The following is a 13,455-nucleotide window of genomic DNA, read 5'->3' as shown; positions in this document are numbered from 1 at the left end:
CTGGGGAGTGGGGGGGATGGGAGACATGTGTGGGGGCCTGGTGGAGGGTGCCCCTGGATGCTGGGGGTGGGGGTGCTGGGAGACATGTGTGGGGGCCTGGTGGAGGGTGCCCCTGGATGCTGGGGGGGTGGGGGTGTTGGGAGACATGAGTGGGGCCTGGTGGAGGGTGCCCTGCACTGCTGGGGAGTGGGGGGGATGGGAGACATGTGTGGGGGCCTGGTGGAGGGTGCCCCTGGATGCTGGGGGTGGGGGTGCTGGGAGACATGTGTGGGGGCCTGGTGGAGGGTGCCCCTGGATGCTGGGGGTGGGGGTGCTGGGAGACATGTGTGGGGGCCTGGTGGAGGGTGCCCCTGGATGCTGGGGGTGGGGGTGCTGGGAGACATGTGTGGGGGCCTGGTGGAGGGTGCCCCTGGATGCTGGGGGGTGGGGGTGGTGGGAGACATGAGTGGGGGCCTGGTGGAGGGTGCCCTGCACTGCTGGGGAGTGGGGGGGATGGGAGACATGGGTGGGGGCCTGGTGGAGGGTGCCCCTGGATGCTGGGGGGTGGGGGTGGTGGGAGACATGTGTGGGGGCCTGGTGGAGGGTGCCCCTGGATGCTGGGGGGGTGGGGGTGGTGGGAGACATGAGTGGGGCCTGGTGGAGGGTGCCCTGCACTGCTGGGGAGTGGGGGGGATGGGAGACATGTGTGGGGGCCTGGTGGAGGGTGCCCCTGGATGCTGGGGGTGGGGGTGCTGGGAGACATGTGTGGGGGCCTGGTGGAGGGTGCCCCTGGATGCTGGGGGGGTGGGGGTGTTGGGAGACATGAGTGGGGCCTGGTGGAGGGTGCCCTGCACTGCTGGGGAGTGGGGGGGATGGGAGACATGTGTGGGGGCCTGGTGGAGGGTGCCCCTGGATGCTGGGGGTGGGGGTGCTGGGAGACATGTGTGGGGGCCTGGTGGAGGGTGCCCCTGGATGCTGGGGGTGCTGGGAGACATGTGTGGGGGCCTGGTGGAGGGTGCCCCTGGATGCTGGGGGGTGGGGGTGGTGGGAGACATGAGTGGGGGCCTGGTGGAGGGTGCCCTGCACTGCTGGGGAGTGGGGGGGATGGGAGACATGGGTGGGGGCCTGGTGGAGGGTGCCCCTGGATGCTGGGGGGTGGGGGTGGTGGGAGACATGTGTGGGGGCCTGGTGGAGGGTGCCCCTGGATGCTGGGGGGGTGGGGGTGGTGGGAGACATGAGTGGGGGCCTGGTGGAGGGTGCCCTGCACTGCTGGGGAGTGGGGGGGATGGGAGACATGAGTGGGGGCCTGGTGGAGGGTGCCCCTGGATGCTGGGGGGTGGGGGTGCTGGGAGACATGTGTGGGGGCCTGGTGGAGGGTGCCCCTGGATGCTGGGGGGTGGGGGTGGTGGGAGACATGGGTGGGGGCCTGCTGGCAGGTGCCCCACAGTGCTGGGGGGTGGGAGACATGAGTGGGGGCCTGGTGGAGGGTGCCCCTGGATGCTAGGGGGTGGGGGTGCAGGGGGACATGAGTGGGGGCCTGGTGGAGGGTGCCCCTGGATGCTAGGGGGTGGGGGTGCTGGGAGACATGTGTGGGGGCCTGGTGGAGGGTGCCCCTGGATGCTGGGGGGGTGGGGGTGGTGGGAGACATGAGTGGGGGCCTGGTGGAGGGTGCCCCTGGTGGCTGGGGGGTGGGGGTGGTGGGAGACATGAGTGGGGGCCTGGTGGAGGGTGCCCCTGGATGCTAGGGGGTGGGGGTGCTGGGAGACATGTGTGGGGGCCTGGTGGAGGGTGCCCCTGGATGCTGGGGGGGTGGGGGTGGTGGGAGACATGGGTGGGGGCCTGCTGGCAGGTGCCCCACAGTGCTGGGGGGTGGGAGACATGAGTGGGGGCCTGGTGGAGGGTGCCCCTGGATGCTAGGGGGTGGGGGTGCAGGGGGACATGAGTGGGGGCCTGTTTGAGGCTGCCCCTGCACTGCTGGGGGGTGGGGGTGCAGGGGGACATGCGTTGGTGGGCAGTAGTGCTAGTTGATATGTGGGTTGGCTGGTGGGCATGGCCATGGTGGATGGGGTGCCTGCAGGACATGTGCTGGGTAGGCCCCTGTGGTGTGAGCCACCTGCAGGGGCCGTGGAGGGTGTAGAGGGTACACCTGGGAGGACCCACACGTGCAATTCACGTGTGCTGCTCCCCGCGCACCCCCGAAATACACGTACCCCGCTCAATCGTGTGTGGAACTTCCCGCGCACCCCTGAAATCCACGTACCCGGCCAAATCGCGTGTGGAACTTCCCGCGCACCCCCGAAATACACGTACCCCGCTCAATCGCGTGTGGAACTTCCCGCGCACCCCTGATATCCACGTACCCGGCCAAATCGCGTGTGGAACTTCCCGCGCACCCCCGGAATACACGTACCCCGCTCAATCGCGTGTGGAACTTCCCGCGCACCCCTGAAATCCACTACCCGGCCAAATCGCGTGTGGAACTTCCCACGCACCCCTGATATCCACGTACCAGGCCGAATCACGTGTGGAACTTCCCGCGCACCCCCGAAATACACGTACCCCGCTCAATCGCGTGTGGAACTTCCCGCGCACCCCTGATATCCACGTACCCGGCCAAATCGCGTGTGGAACTTCCCGCGCACCCCTGATATCCACGTACCAGGCCGAATCGCGTGTGGAACTTCCCGCGCACCCCCGAAATACACGTACCCCGCTCAATCGCGTGTGGAACTTCCCGCGCACCCCTGATATCCACGTACCAGGCCGAATCGCGTGTGGAACTTCCCGCGCACCCCCGAAATACACGTACCCCGCTCAATCGCGTGTGGAACTTCCCGCGCACCCCTGATATCCACGTACCAGGCCGAATCGCATGTGGAACTTCCCGCGCACCCCCGAAATACACGTACCCCGCTCAATCGCGTGTGGAACTTCCCGCGCACCCCTGATATCCACGTACCCGGCCAAATCGCGTGTGGAACTTCCCGCGCACCCCCGGAATACACGTACCCCGCTCATTCGCGTGTGGAACTTCCCGCGCACCCCTGATATCCACGTACCAGGCCGAATCGCGTGTGGAACTTCCCGCGCACCCCCGAAATACACGTACCCCGCTCAATCGCGTGTGGAACTTCCCACGCACCCCTGATATCCACGTACCCGGCCAAATCGCGTGTGGAACTTCCCGCGCACCCCCGGAATACACGTACCCCGCTCATTCGCGTGTGTAACTTCCCGCGCACCCCCGGAATGCACGTACCCCGCTCAATCGCGTGTGTCACTTCCCGCGCACCCCCGGAATACACGTAGCCCGCTCATTCGCGTGTGTAACTTCCCGCGCACCCCCGGAATACAAGTACCCCGCTCAATCGCGTATTTTACTTCCCACGGCGCCACTTTTTTGATGCGCTGGGACTCTACCGCCTGCCTTCGTGTGGCGGACGTGTTTCAGCTTGTGCGCGGCTTTGGCTGTGCGTGGGTTTGCCCTATTCCATTCCATGGATACGTGTGGTTCGTGTGCGTGTGGGCGTTACCTCTGCTTCCGTGCAGTGCATCCCCAGTTACGCCCTTATTTTCGCGTGTTGTTCCCCATTCCGCGCGTTACGCCCCATGTCCCGCCCACTTTCTGCTGTGTGCGCTGAGGTTGTGCGCTTTCACTGTGCGCGTCGCGCACCGTCGCGCACGCCTTTCGCGATGTTGCAGTGACTTGTGCGCCATGCACGGGTTTGGCGCACATCGCGCGGTGAACACGCGCAGGGACTTCCATGAATCGCACGCGTGCGCGTGCGCCTGTTTTTTTCCGCTTGCGCCTGCTTGCGCCTACTTGCGCGTAGATTTTCGGCGCACGTTTGTTCCATGAATCGGCCCCTAAATAGTTTAGAAAAATCAATCTCAAACACAGCAGGCTTAAAAAAGATATTAAAATTATCCTTAAATTGCAGAGTAATGCTTAAACGTAACCTTGACGTGGACCAAGGACTAGTTAATGGAGCACTGGGTACAGTTGTTGGCTTTCAAACATACCCACGTGACAACAAAATTCAGTTTGTCAATATACTCTTTGACAAACTTTCAGAAGTAAAAAGGATAGGACGCTCAACAGCTAGATTCCTTCTCTTCAAAGATATGTATGTACGCAGAGAACAATTTTCTCTAACTCTTGCATACGCAGTCACGATTCATAAATCTCAAGGTCTTACCCTAGACAAAGCAATGATAGATATTGGTAAAACAGTCTTTAAAGAAGGCATGAGCTATGTAGCACTATCATGCTTACGTACACTTGACTGTCTATTTCTAATCAACTTTGATGCAAGTAAAATAAACGCTGATATTCCTTGCATTTTAGAATAAAATAGACTTCGCTCACTATACACCCCCCAACTAAACACATATTCTGTTCCACAAAAAGTAAAATGTTATAAAAGAAAAATAAATCAAACAGAAATGCAACAGGATGTCACTGCAAATCCTCCAAAGAGAGTAAAAGAAACTAATACTTCATCAAGTACCACAAGCAAAAAAGAATCAATTAGGGAAAGTAAACCAGGTACTTCTTTAAAGAAGGAAGACAAACTCCAAAAAATGCAGTTAGATACAGAACTACCTGGACCATGTAAATTCTCAAATATAGTTGGTGTAAGTTGCTACGCAAATGTAGCAATGAATATTCTATTTCAATTACCACCAATTGTTGACAACATTTACTTACACAGTACAAACCAATTGTGTTTGCAAATGTTAGTACTTCACAGAAATGCAGCAAACAATCTTGACAACACGTATAGTGTTTATGGAATAAAACAACAATTGGACTACTGTGCTGGAATGGTGAAATTCACTATAAATTCACAGGAAGTTCCACAGGAATTTCTAATGTACTTACTACAAGTACTGGAAAACAAAAACATACCTACAAAATTAAATCTTTCAGATTTCATACATGTGGAAACATACATGCACTCTCTGCAACAATGTGACACAAGAAGAAATCCCCAATGAACGCTTCATATATATATCAATACCAAATTGTGAATCCATTCCATTTCAGCGACTTGTACAAAATGCAAACCATGGTAGATTATGCTCTACCTGCAATTCAGATAATCGCTCCACGTTAGTAATACAAACACATAGTAAATACATAATACTAATGCTTCTACGTTACAATGCAGATGGTACCAAAACAACTGCAAGCTGACTGGTTTCACACATGGTCAAATATCACTTGGTAAGAAAACCTTCACAACAATAGGTATAATCTACCACGCAGGAGCCACTACCAATTCAGGGCACTACACTGCATATATAAAAAAGAAATGTGGATGGTTTGAATGTAATGATAGTACCATTACTCTAAAGCAGAGATTACCAGCAAATCTTACAAACGCTTATTTGATGTTCTTAAAACCAAAATTTGATAACTAAACTGTATTTAAACCCTAAGTAAACTTGTGTTAAAAAAATATAAACTGTTAGAATACTCCAAAAGCTATCTAACTGCTCAAAGATTCTACAACAACTAATCAGATAAATGAATAACACTAAATTAGACCAAAAAATACACAGTTAGAATACGCCAATTGGTATCTAACTGCTCCAAAATTTTATAATATCAAAACAAATAAATAATATGTTACTGCTCCAAAAAAATACAACAAGCCAAAGTATAAAGCATTAGCCAGAAACAACAAGTGAACACTGAAAACAAACAAACAAATAAACTGTAGCATAACAGAAAAAGTTTTTTTTTTTAATCCAACATGGATTTCTTTTTCTCCCACAGACCCAATGATTTTAGCAACACATACAGAAACTGAGCAAATTGCACAGTACTCTGATTTGTAATCTACTAAATATGAAGGCCCAAAAAAAAAAACTATATTGATTATACAATGTAATAAGTCATTACAAAATACTAATACTAATATGCTATTTTCTTTTATCACAGAAATGAACAAGAAAAACATGGACTCCTGTTAATAGACCAAAAAGTAAGTGTACAATAATAAGGAGAACCATAGCAGCATATCACATCCATAGTATCTAATACCTTTGTTCCTTATACATTTGTTTTTCACCCAAAGTTATAAGCAAATATGAATGTGATATGCTGCGGTGGTTGTTGCCAGGGCATACAGTCTTGGGTGCATGGCCAAATGGCCAAATGGCCATGCACCCAAGACTCTATGCCCTGGCAACAACCACCGCAGCATATCACATCCATAGAGTCAAACATTTCAAATATGGTCTATGGAAACTTTTAATGTCCGCGGACATTATGAGTGTTCTTAGAACACTTTCAACTTGCCAGCGAACAATACGGACGTCATTTTCAGGACACCCGCTACGAACAGTTCAGAACAAGGCGATAGTTCTTAGAACACTTTCAACTTGACAATGAACAATACAGACAGTGTCCTCAGGACATCCCCATTTTGTTTATTTGCAAACATTTCAGGACACTGTGAGTGTTCTTAGAACACATTCAACTTGCCAGCGAACAATAGGGACTACACCTTCAGGACACCCCCTTCGAACATTCCAGGACACCGCAAGTGTTCTTAGAAATGTCTTCAGAACACCCCCATTTTGTTTATTTGTGAGCATTTCAGGACACCACAAGTGTTCTTAGAACACATTCAACTTGACAGAGAACAATACGGACAGCGTCCTCAGGACACCCCCTAAGAACATTCCCCGGACACCACGAGTGTTCTTAGAAGCGTCTTCAGAACACCACCATCTTGTTTATTTGCGAACATTTCAGGACACCGCAAGTTTTCTTAGAACACATTCAACTTGACAACGAACAATACGGACAGTGTCCTCAGGACATCCTCATTTTGTTTATTTGCGAACATTTCAGGACACTGTGAGTGTTCTTAGAACACATTCAACTTGACAGAGAACAATACGGACAGCGTCCTCAGGACACCCCCATTTTGTTTATTTGCGAACATTTCAGGACACTGCGAGTGTTCTTAGAACACATTCAACTTGTCAGCGAAAAATACGGACTACGCCTTCAGGACCCCCCCTACGAACATTCCAGGACACCAGGAGTGTTCTTAGAAAGGTCTTCAGAACACCCCCATTTTGTTTATTTGCGAACATTTCAGGACACCGCCAGTGTTCTTAGAACACATTCAACTTGACAGAGAACAATACGGACAACGTCTTCAGGACACCCCCTACGAACATTCCCCGGACACCGCAAGTGTTCTTAGAAGCGTCTTCGGAACACCACCATCTTGTTTATTTGCGAACATTTCAGGACACCGCGAGTGTTCTTAGAACACATTCAACTTGACAGAGAACAATACGGACAGCGTCCTCAGGAGACCCCCATTTTCTTTATTTGCGAACATTTCAGGACACCGCGAGTGTTCTTAGAACACATTCAACTTGCCAGCCACAACCCCCATTCATATTTGTGAACATTTCAGGACACAGCGAGTGTTCGACAACGTCTTCAGAACACCCCCATTTTGTGTATTTGCAAACATTTCAGGACACCGCGAGTGTTCTTAGAACATATTCAACTTGACAACGAACAATACGGACAGCGTCCTCAGGACACCCCCATTTTGTTTATTTGCGAACATTTCAGGACACTGCGAGTGTTCTTAGAACAGTTTCAGTTTGCTTGCGAACAAAACGGACACTTATTGAGTCCTCAGAACACCCCCCAGTCAGTTTATTTAGAACATTTCAGAACACCCGTGATGTCCTCAGACAAATCGAACCCAAAAAGAACGTATAACACATAAAAAACACAACTTTCATCCTATCTCATACACTCCCACCCTCCCCAAACACTCCTACACACCAACATACTCTACTAAATACAAATTTTGAACAAAGTTTCACAGTGCTGTCCGCGGACGACCGCGAATCCAAGATGGCGGACGCTACCGAAAATCTGACGCGCTTCACGCTCCATGCCGTCCAATCAGTGAACACATTGCATGTCCGCGAACATCACGCAAGACGATTGGCCAATCAGGACACTGTCCGCGCAGCGAACAGGGAAGTGTGTCCGCGGACCGAACACAGATATCACTAATTTTGTTTTACCTACTTTTTGGTCATTTTAAAAAAAAATTACTGGACGAATTTTCACCAAATTTGCAAAAGCACGCTTTCGGGACCAAGCCGCTGCTCCTGGTCCAAATTTGGTGAAAATCTGTCCAGCGGTTTGAGCTGTAGACACAAGCACATTTTTTTCCCATTCAGTCTATGGGAAAAAAAAAAGTTTTGGCACCCCCCCTATAACTTTGCCCCCCCAGACGAATCCTCACCAAACTTTGCAAAAAGATTCAGAGTGACCCAAATACATTTATTGCAAAGTTTGGTGTGGATCCGTCCAGGGGGAGCGAAATTATAAACCGCCCAAAAAGTGCTCTTCCTATGGAAACAGCAACTTAACCATAACTACATGGCCACTAACGTGGCCATGTAATATATCATATATATAACATGCTTAGGTGTGTTTCTGTACTCAGCAGATGAAATTTATCAGTGTTAGGTTTCCCTCTGCTGTCCCAATGCAAAGTGCTCCTCTGTGTGCCCTTCCACTTCAACAACAGCAATACTGTTAACAAACAAACTCAGCATGATTCTAAACGGTCACCTTCACTTTCCACTATCAAAAACATTCAGAATAATTTCATGTTACTTTGTTCCAATCCCAATTTGCTACACACAGGGCAAGGTGGTTCCAGTTTCAATGAACAGTTAATTACTGGTTCAATGTTTCAGTCTGAAAAGTGTGAAATGCTGTAGGACGAATGCCTCCCCACAGGCTAAAATGGAAAATAGTTGCTGTAATTATGCTACTATGCAATCTTATGCCATACAGGGATTCTCCAATGGAACAAGGTTGACATATACGTGTATACAAAGACACATCATAGAGGCCTGCGTAATCGATGGATTAAACTTAGATACTGTTCTTATACTGCACATACCCCTCATTCCGTCTGATACAAACATGCCGTTCAATTTAAAAAGAAGACAGTTTCCTATGCGTTTAGCCTTTTCAATTAACATTAATAAGACTCAGACCCACGCTGCCTTCCTGGAAGCGTTCAGTGGTATTTCTGATATTTGAGACGGGGGGACAGAAGTGACCCGATGAAATACCGACCGATATTGACTTTTAAGATATGCTAGAACGGTGTATGTTACGCCGGGAACAACTAGTATCCATATAAAGGTGGTAAGTAACCGGGGGGCTCCCCATGTCTCTGTTGAATATTTTAATAACCAATGTAAGGATTTTTCCTAAGCTAGTCAAGATATTGATTTCAATGCTTTGTGACCAAGTTGTTTCTCATTTGGTCCAAATCTATCCAGTGGTTTTTGCGCTATGGCTGTTTTAAAACAACACTTTTCTCTATGGGAAAATTAATGGGCTGAAAACTGTGAAAGTGTGGTTTGTTTTCTCAATAACATTTTAATTGTACAATGTATTAATTGTATAATGTATTGCTCCAAAAATGTGTAGTTTAGGGGGACTCTTGACAATTTCTTTTTAAGAATTTCATCTAAATCCATAGAGCAAGTCAAATGTTATTATCAAAAGAATTTTGGGAACAAATTGCTGCTTTTCATTTCTTAAAAGCCTGTCAGCCTCTTTGCTGCAAAACACCATGGGAGATATAGCCATAATTCCGGGAGAATGGGGAACCCCTTTCTCTGTCAAATATTTTAACAACTGGATGTAATAATCTCAGTCCCCTCCTGGAAATTGAGTCAACGCTTCATGCCCATGTTTTTTCATACATGGTCCAATTGCATCCATCAATTTTGGTTGTGTGCTGGAGCAAACATTTTACTTTTTCTCTATGGGAAAACGAATGGGGATGAGGATGAAACATTGTTTTATGTTTATAAATTTGTTAATCACTTTTTTATTTTTTAACTGACTTTCCCAAAAGGTCCAGTCTGGGGAGTAGTAGGGAGGTGTGGGGGGGGGGACATGACAAACATTTATTTTGCCAACTTTCAGCCAAATCCATCATGTGAATCAAAGGTTATTAGTAAATACATTTTTTGGGTTTTCTCGATACTCACATTAACCTATAATATATACGTTTGTATACATTGTAAACATCAACAAAACACTGTTTAAAAAAAAGAAAATTCCTCATGAACTGTTCTTATCATGCTTCTATTTTCTTTTCTTTTTTACAAGAGCAATGCAAAGGATCAGCCCTATAGTGTTCTGTCTTAGCATTACTAGGGATATGTCAGATCTAACCGTTTGCTAGCCTCCAGCAACTGTTCTCCTCAAATCCACTGGCGTAGCAGGGGCCTCAGACTTCAAAAAGAAATTGTTTATTTTTTAAGTCACTCTGACTTTATAAATAAATGATTTATGTGTGGAGGAGCTGAGCTGTGAGCTACCCCGAACCCCATGACTTGGAGGCCTCCATGGCATGGCATGGAGTGAGGGGGAGCACTATGACTTCAAAAAGAAATTGTTTATTTTGAAGTCATTCCTTCATAAAGATTTCTTTTCCATTACAGTTTGCTCCCATAATGGAAAGAATTTCTTTATAAAGTCATAAGGACTTCAAAAAGAAACAAATGTATTTTTAAAGTCATAGGGCTCCCTTACAACCCATGACCTGGAGGCCTCCAGATCCTCTGCACATGTGGGAAAAAAAAAACATTCCTGGCTACTGCTGGGAGCTGAAGGCCTCGTTCCATGGACCAACGGATTCAAAACAGAAACATTTTATATGTTGCTTAAATGTTTGTGCATGCATGTAAGTGTGTGTGTATGCATATGATGTAATGTGTGTGAATGACAAGTGCATGATGTATGGGCAGCTGCATGGTGTGCGTGTGTGAGTGTATGGGGAAAAAGGGCACCTGTAAATCGATGTGTGGAAGGGCATGTGTGAGTGTATGGAGAATGGTGTGTGAGCTTGTGTTTAAAGCCTGGATTATTTATTGGTAATCGTCATTACTCCTAGACCTACTCTTCTTCATCCCAGACTGGTGTATGAGGTACTTTGCCATATACACAAGTACTGAGATGCGGTATAGGGGCATGGAGGTAATGCCTGGCTTAGTAACCTATAATCTTCATTGCTCCCCGTCCAACTCTTCCTCATCCCAGTACTTACCTATGATCCCAGGTGCCTCGTGTGTAAGCACTGGGATGGGGAAGAGGGATATGGAGGTCCTTCTGGGCAGAGGAGCTGATTCTGGGGTTGGCGCTAGGGTGTGGGAGGGAGAGGGGATGTGTGGGGGTTGGGAAATAGCAATGGTCATCCATATCCAGGCTATGGAGGCATGATATTTGTTATTAGTGGTTAGATAAGCAGTTTAGTACAACCAGTCTAGGTATGTCTTAATGTAGTATGACATGCTTTACTGTAATATGTTGTTAGGTGTCTAGACATATCTACATTGTGCATCCAGTTGAACATGTTTTCATTGTGGCATGGCATTTCTAATAGCAAAACATTATAATAATTAAAGAATTAACGTTCCTGTGCACTGTTGACAACTTTCATGTAATAATAGTGTTACCCTGCAAAACAATTGCAAATGTTCTGGCTTTATAGCCAATTGTTCTCAGAAAGTGTGCTGTACAATGCATTACAACACATATATATTTCTCCTACTGCAGTGTGTGGCATGCCCCTGCAGCAGCATTATTGAGTGTATTGTGCAAGCGTGGACGTCTTGGCCGGCCCTGAGTGTGGTGCAACCCATGATTTGTTTCCCCTCAGCATGGCTAGCTGGGGGGGACCCAAATGTTCTGCTGCACACCGCTGGAATCCTTCATTACAGTCTTTCACTTAAGGGTCTTTGTGTTCTGTGTCCAGCTGCTGCAGTGGGATCTCTGGCAAGCTTGGCTTCTTAAGGATGGTGACACAAAGATAAGTGTGCTGTATGACGCATGGGATGCGCACACCTCCCTTTCTTACACATAAACATATATTGTGGTTTGTATTGATGTTCATGATGTGGTCCTCAATACACATCAATGTCTGCACCTGGGTGACCTTAAGGTAAGGTGGTGCCTCTGTGTTACCCTGTGAGCAATAGAACGTGTTGCAGGGTTTATCACTGGATAACAATCATTTGTAACACTGCCACAAGAATTTAGACATGCCACTCAATCCCATTCCATATGCTGTTGTCCGATGTGGTAATTGATGTGGGTGCCACCATTATGACTTGAAGGACATCAAGAAACATTGATATGCCTTTGGGAACTGAATTTGAAACCTTCATACGTACCAATCACCCACTAGGATTTTATGATGGCCAACTTTATGCCTTCTGGTATTAACTTGTGCACCCCTCTCTTGTGCCAAGACTATTATCCGCCTGCCTACAGGGGATGAGGATTTTTCACCATTGCCAACCAGGAAGGACACCTCATGGTCCTCGGAACGCTCTCCAGCATTAGATAAAAAAGGAACTTCCCTAGGGAGGGATGTTTGCGGGCTCTGTATTCCATGAGCATAACTCATATGCCATGCTTACGGGTGTAATTGTTGATCAAAGTTCTTTACCAGTCTTTTAAATCATTCCAGCAGCCCATTGGCTTCGGGGTGATATGAGGATGTGATATTATGTTCCATAGTGGTTTTGCAAATATTCCCTTTAATTCCCATTGCCCCCATTGTGTACTGTTATCTGAGATTAGAACTTTCAGGATATGCTTCCTCCATTGGTACTTCATCTGAAAACTCAATGGTTTTCTCTGTAGATATTTCTCTGATGAATTTGAACTCAGGCCAATGAGAGAAATCATCCATGGCCACAATCCTAAATGTCATTTCAGGAGACAGAATGTGAAATGGGCCTATAAACCAATTGTTATCTTCTCGCAAGGGTCACCTGTAGAAGGAACCGGGACATAAAGAGACATTTATTATTCAGAGTATTTTATTGCTTTGCTGGAATTCACCACAGTCTTTGACAAAGTGCCCAATGGTGCATTGTTCAATATCTTTCTTCTCATCCCTTCTCGGGGTATCCCCTCTCCACACAAATCCATTTATTATCTATCATCTATGGCAGAATAGAGCTCCATGTTATTTGATAATGTCCATTTAGAAAGCCATCCATGCTTGTCTTAAGCTCCTTGAGAGTGTCTTCATGCCATTTGAGCTTGAGTCACTCATTTGGTCAATGCCCCCCTACCCACCAGGCTACACTCATAGGGAGTTTGCAGCTCAGCTTCTATTTTCATTATTCCCTTTGCAGGGATAGGCAGCCTAGCTAAACAATCTGCTACTACATTACAGCTCCCCACTTGGTGCTTGATAATATATCTAAATTCGTTGAGCTGGGATCCAATGCATGATCACTTTGGTAATCCTTTCCTGAGGACATGAATGAGAGGTTTGTGACAGGTCACACATTCAATCTCTGGACCCCAAAGAAATTGACAGAAACGCTCCACTGACCAGGTACACACAGGAGCCTGTGCAGCAAAGG

The sequence above is a fragment of the Ambystoma mexicanum genome, chromosome 6q (assembly GCF_040938575.1).
Source record: "Ambystoma mexicanum isolate Mex_15411 chromosome 6q, UKY_AmexF1_1, whole genome shotgun sequence".
Classification (NCBI taxonomy): domain Eukaryota; kingdom Metazoa; phylum Chordata; class Amphibia; order Caudata; family Ambystomatidae; genus Ambystoma; species Ambystoma mexicanum.
The sequence above is the reverse complement of the archived record's forward strand: the minus strand, read 5'-3'. Positions refer to the sequence as shown.